The sequence below is a fragment of the Salmo salar genome, chromosome ssa29 (genome assembly GCF_905237065.1).
Source record: "Salmo salar chromosome ssa29, Ssal_v3.1, whole genome shotgun sequence".
NCBI classification, from domain to species: Eukaryota; Metazoa; Chordata; class Actinopteri; order Salmoniformes; family Salmonidae; genus Salmo; species Salmo salar.
This window is the reverse complement of record NC_059470.1, coordinates 28,688-34,879: the sequence shown is the minus strand read 5'-3', so window position 1 is coordinate 34,879 and position 6,192 is coordinate 28,688.

Sequence of the window (6,192 nt, the reverse complement as noted above, 5' to 3'; positions counted from 1 at the left end):
AAGTATCCAGCTGGAGACTGGGAGCCATTGGCCTGTCACTAAAAGTGACCTGTTACTAAAAGCGGACCCTCACGAAAACCAATAATATCACCATCTATTGGCCAGTTTATGTTTAGCAATCACCAAAATCAATACTTTTGTCATCTACTGGCAGGTTATTCCATAATCATGAAGAAACAGAAAAGTCAGGCTCATTTAATTAATGCATTTATTACAACATTGAACTGACACTCCACTTCCTCTCTGACTTATTCTCAACAAATTGAATCCTTGAACTTCACTAAAGGCGATTGAAATGAAATGTGCTTTTGTGTAGTCTTTTCAAGATAATCATTCTCATTAGTAGCAGCATAGCAGTAGCCTTTCAACAGCTCCATGTCCATTTACAACAAAGTCATTGTCCTGCTGGAAGGTGAACCGCTGTCCCAGTCTCATATCTCTGGAAGACTGAAACAGTTTTCCCTCAAGAATTTACATGTATTTAGTGCCATCCATCATTCCTTCAATTCTGACCAGTTTCCCAGTCCCTGCAGATGAAAAACATCCCCACAGCATCACCCCAAGCAGTGTTCTTGGGGTGATGAGAGGTGTTGGGTTTGTGCCAGACATAGCGTTTTCCTTGATGGACAAAAAGCTAAATTTTTGTCTCATCTGACAAGAGTACCTTCTTCCATATGTTTGTAGAGTCTCCCACATGCCTTTTGGCAAACACCAAATGTGTTTGCTTATTCTTTTCTTTAACCTGTTAGGGCTAGGGGGCAACATTGACACGGCTGGATAAAAAACATACCCGATTTAATCTGGTTACCACTCCTACTCAGTAACTAGAATATGCATATACTTATTACATATGGATAGAAAACACCCTAAATTTTCTAAAACTGTTTGAATGGTGTCTGTGAGTATAACAGAACTCAAATGGCAGGTCAAAACCTGAGAGATTCCTTTACAGGAAGTGGCCTGTCTGACCATTTCTGGAACTTCTTTGCCATCTCTATCATTTACTAAGGATCTCTGCTCTAACGTGACACTTCCCACGTCGTCCATAGGCTCTCAGAGCCCGGGAAAAAAGAGAATGTCGTCATTCCAGCCCCAGGCTGAAACACATTATCGCCTTTCTCAAGTGGCCCATCAAGAGACACTAGCTTATGCGCATGACCCCGACCGCCCCCGCCTTTGGGATTTTTTTCCTCTGTTTGCCGAAAAGGAGATTCCCTGTCGGAATATTATCGCTTTTCTACGAGAAAAATGACGTAAAAATTGATTTTAAACAGCGGTTGACATGCTTCGACGTACGGCAATGGAATACTTTGAATTTTATTGTCAGGAATTGCGCCAAGCGCGACACTTCTTTACTATTTCGGATAGTGTCTGGAACGCATCGAACAAAACGCCGCTATTCGGATATAACGATGGATTATTTTGGACCAAACCAACATTTGTTATTGAAGTAGACGTCCTGGGTGTGCATTCTGACGAAGACAACAAAAGGTAATGACATTTTTATAATAGTAAATATGATTATGGTGAGTGCTAAACTTGCCGGGTGTCTAAATAGCGAGCCCGTGATGCCTGGGCTATGTACTTAGAATATTGCAAAATGTGCTTTCACCAAAAAGCTATTTTAAAATCGGACATATCGAGTGCATAGAGGAGGTCTGTATCTATAATTCTTAAAATAATTGTTATGCTTTTTGTGAACGTTTATCGTGAGTAATTTAGTAAAATGTTAGCGAATTCCCCGTAAGTTTGCGGGGGGTATGCTAGTTCTGAACGTCACATGCTAATGTAAAAAGCTGGTTTTTGATATAAATATGAACTTGATTGAACAAAACATGCATGTATTGTATAACATAATGTCCTAGGGTTGTCATCTGATGAAGATCATCAAAGGTGAGTGCTGCATTTAGCTGTCTTCTGGGTTTTGGTGACATTATATGCTGGCTTGAAAAATGGGTGTCTGATTATTTCTGGCTTGGTACTCTGCTGACATAATCTAATGTTTTGCTTTCGTTGTAAAGCCTTTTTGAAATCGGACAGTGTGGTTAGATTAACGAGAGTCTTATCTTTAAATGGCTGTAAAATAGTCATATGTTTGAGAAATTGAAGTAATAGGATTTTGAAGATTTTGAAAATCGCGCCACAGGCTGGCAGTGGCTGTTACGTAGGTGGGACGAATTCGTCCCGCCGGTCCCATAGAGGTTAAGCAATGGCTTTTCTGGCCACTCTTCTTTAAAACCCAGCTCTGTGGAGTGTACAGCTTAAAGTGGTCCTATGGGCAGATACTCCAATCTCAGCTGTGGAGCTTTGTAGCTCCTTCAAGGTTATCTTTGGTGCCTCTCTGATTAATGCCCTCTTTGCCTGGTCTGTGAGTTTTGGTGGCAGGTTTGTTGTGGTGCCATATTCTTTCCATTTTTAATAATGGATTTAACCTCACTAGGGGGTGTGGGATGCTAGCGTTCCACCTGGCCAACATCCAGTGAAATTGCAGAGCGCCAAATTCAAAACCAGAAATACTAATTATAAAAATTCATGAAACATACAAGTGTTATACATGGGTTTAAAGATAAACTTCTTGTTAATCCAACCACAGTGTCAGATTTCAAAAAGTATTTACGGCGAAAGCATACCATGCAATTATCTGAGAACAGTGCCCAGCAGACAAATCATTACAAACAGTAACAAGCCAAGTAGAGGAGTTACACAAGTCAGAAATAGTGATAAAATTAATCACTTACCTTTGATGATCGTCATATGTTTGCACTCACAATACTCCCATTTACTTGTTTTGTTCGATAAAGTCCATGTTTATATCCAAAAACCTCCGTTTTGTTAGCGCGTTTTGTTCAATAATCCACTGTCTCAAACAACATCCGGTGAAATTGCAAAGCGTTAAACTCAACAAAACAGAAATTCTCATAATAAACATACATAAAAGATACAAATGTTATACACCAGTTTAAAGATAAACTTTTTGTTAATCCAACCGCTGTGTCAGATTTCAAAAAGGCTTTACGGCGAAAGCAAACCAGAGAATGTTGTTCATTGACTATAGCTCAACATTCAACACCATAGTACCCTCCAAGCTCATCATTAAGCATTGGGCCCTGGTCTGAACCCCGCCCTGTGCAACTGGGTCCTGGACTTCCTGACAGGCCAACCCCAGGTGGTGAAGGTAGGAAACAACACCTCCACTTCGCTGATCCTCAACACAGGGGCCACACAAGGTTGCATGATCAGCCCCCTCCTGTACTCCCTGTTCACCCATGACTGCGTGGCCACACATGTCTCCAATTCAATCATCAAGTTTCAGATGACACAACAGTAGTAGGCCTGATTACCAACAATGACAAGACAGTCTACAGAGAGGAGGTGAGGATCCTGGGAGCAGATTATGAACCTCAGGAAACAGCAGAGGGAGCACGACCCTATCCACATTGACAGGACCGCAGTGGAGCAGGTGGAAAGCTTCAAGTTCCTTGGCGTACACATCACTGATGATCTGAAATGTTCCACCCACACAGACAGTGGTGAAGAAAGTGCAACAGCGCCTTTTCAACCTCAAGAGGCTGAAGAAATTTGGCTTGGCACCTAAATCCCTCACAAACTTATACAGATTCACAGTTGAGAAAATCCTGTCGTGCTGTATCACTGCCTGGTACAGCAAACTGCACCGCCCGCAACCGCAGGGCTCTCCAGAGGGTGGTGCGGTCTGCCCAACACATCACCGTGGGCAAACTACCTGCCCTCCAGGACACCTACAGCACCCGATGTCACAGGAAGGCCAAAAAAATCATCAAGGACAACAACCACCTGAGCCACTGCCTGTTCACCCCGCTTTCATCCAGAAGGCGAGGTCAGTACAGGTGCATCAAAGCTGGGACTGAGAGACTGAAAAACAGCTTCTATCTCAAGGTCATCAGACTGTTAAATAGCCATCACTAGGCGGGTTCCAGACGGTTATGTAACCCTGCACCTTAGAGGCTGCTGCCCCACTTACAGTTGAAGTCGGAAGTTTACATACACCTCAGTCAAATACATCACAAATTTCTTCTGAACAAACTATAGTTTTGGCAAGTCGGTTAGATCATCTACTTTGTGCATGATACAAGTAATTTTTCCAACAATTGTTTACAGACCGATTAATTCACTTATAATTTACTGCATCACAATTCCAGTGGGTCAGAAGTTTACATACACTAAGTTGACTGTGCCTTTAACCTGTTTGGGATAGGGGGCAGTATTTTCACGGCCGGATAAAAAACGTACGCGATTTAATCTGGTTATTACTCCTACCCAGAAACTAGAATATGCATATAATTATTGGATTTGGATAGAAAACACCCTAAAGTTTCTAAAACTGTTTGAATGGTGTCTGTGAGCATAACAGAACTCATATGGCAGGCCAAAACCTGAGAAGATTCTATATGGGAAGTGCCCTGTCTGACCATTTCTTGGCCTTCTGTAGCCTCTTTATCGAAAATACAGGATCACTGCTGTAACGTGACATTTTCTAAGGCTTTCATTGGCTCTCAGAAGGCGCCAGAACGTTGAATGATAACTCTGCAGTCTCTGGGCGAAAAACAGTAGGGGTTTTGGAGAGTGGTACTTCTGAGAACAATGGCACTGGCGCATGCGTGCATGTGACGACTCCATTTTCTACTTTCAGTGTTTGAACGGATACAACGTCTCCCGGTTGGAATATTATCGCTATTTACGAGAAAAATCGCATAAAAATTGATTTTAAACAGCGTTTGACATGCTTCGAAGTACGGTAATGGAATGTTTTTAATTTTTTTGTCACGAAATGCGCCGGCGCATCACCCTTCGGATAGTGATTTGAACGCACAACAAAACGGAGGTATTTGGATATAACTAAGGATTATTTGGAACCAAAACAACATTGGGTGTTGAAGTAGAAGTCCTGGGAGTGCATTCTGACGAAGAACAGCAAAGGTAATCCAATTTTTCTTATAGTAAATCTGAGTTTGGTGAGTGCCAAACTTGGTGGGTGTCAAAATAGCTAGCCATGATGGCCGGGCTATCTACTCAGAATATTGCAAAATGTGCTTTCACCGAAAAGCTATTTTAAAATCGGACACCGCGATTGCATAAAGGAGTTCTGTATCTATAATTCTTAAAATAATTGTTATATTTTTTGTCAACATTTCTCGTGAGTAATTTAGTAAATTCACCTGAAGTTTTCGGTGGGTATGCTAGTTCTGAACAAAACATGCTAATGTAAAAAGCTGTTTTTTTATATAAATATGAACTTGATTGAACAAAACATGCATGTATTGTATAACATAATGTCCTAGGAGTGTCATCTGATGAAGATCATCAAAGGTTAGTGCTGCATTTAGCTGTGGTTTTGTTTTTTGTGACATATATGCTAGCTTGAAAAATGGGTGTGTGATTATTTCTGGCTGGGTACTCTCCTGACATAATCTAATGTTTTGCTTTCGTTGTAAAGCCTTTTTGAAATCGGACAATGTGGTTAGATAAAGGAGAGTCTTATCTTTAAAATGGCGTAAAATAGTCATATGTTTGAAAAAAAATTGTTTTTGCATTTTTGAGGTATTTGTAATTCGCGCCACTCTATACCATTGGATATTGGTGAGGCGTTACGCTAGCGGAACGTCTGTCCCTAACAGGTTAAACAGCTTGGAAAATTCCAGAATTCATGTCATGGCTTTAGAAGCTTCTGATAGGCTAATTGACATAATTTGAGTCAATTGGAGGTGTACCTGTGGATGTATTTCAAGGCCTACCTTCAAACTCAGTGCCTCTTTGCTTGACATCATGGGAAAATCAAAAGAAATCAGCCAAGACCACAATTGTAGACCTCCACAAGTCTGGTTCATCCTTGGGAGCAATTTCCAAACGCCTGAAGGTACCACGTTCATCTGTACAAACAATAGTACGCAAGTATAAACACCATGGGACCACGCAGCCGTCATACCACTCAGGAAGGAGACACATTCTGTCTCCAAGAGATGAATGTACTTTCATGCGAAAAGTGCAAATCAATCCCAGAACAACAGCAAAGGACCCCTAGATGTAGTGAGTTTTTGGATCTTTGTAAAGTTTTTCTTGTGTTTGCAAAAGCAAAAAAGCTAACATAGGTTTAGTGCAAATTGAGGACTTGTTCCACTATCAACGCTGCAGGAGATGTATATACTTTGCACTGTT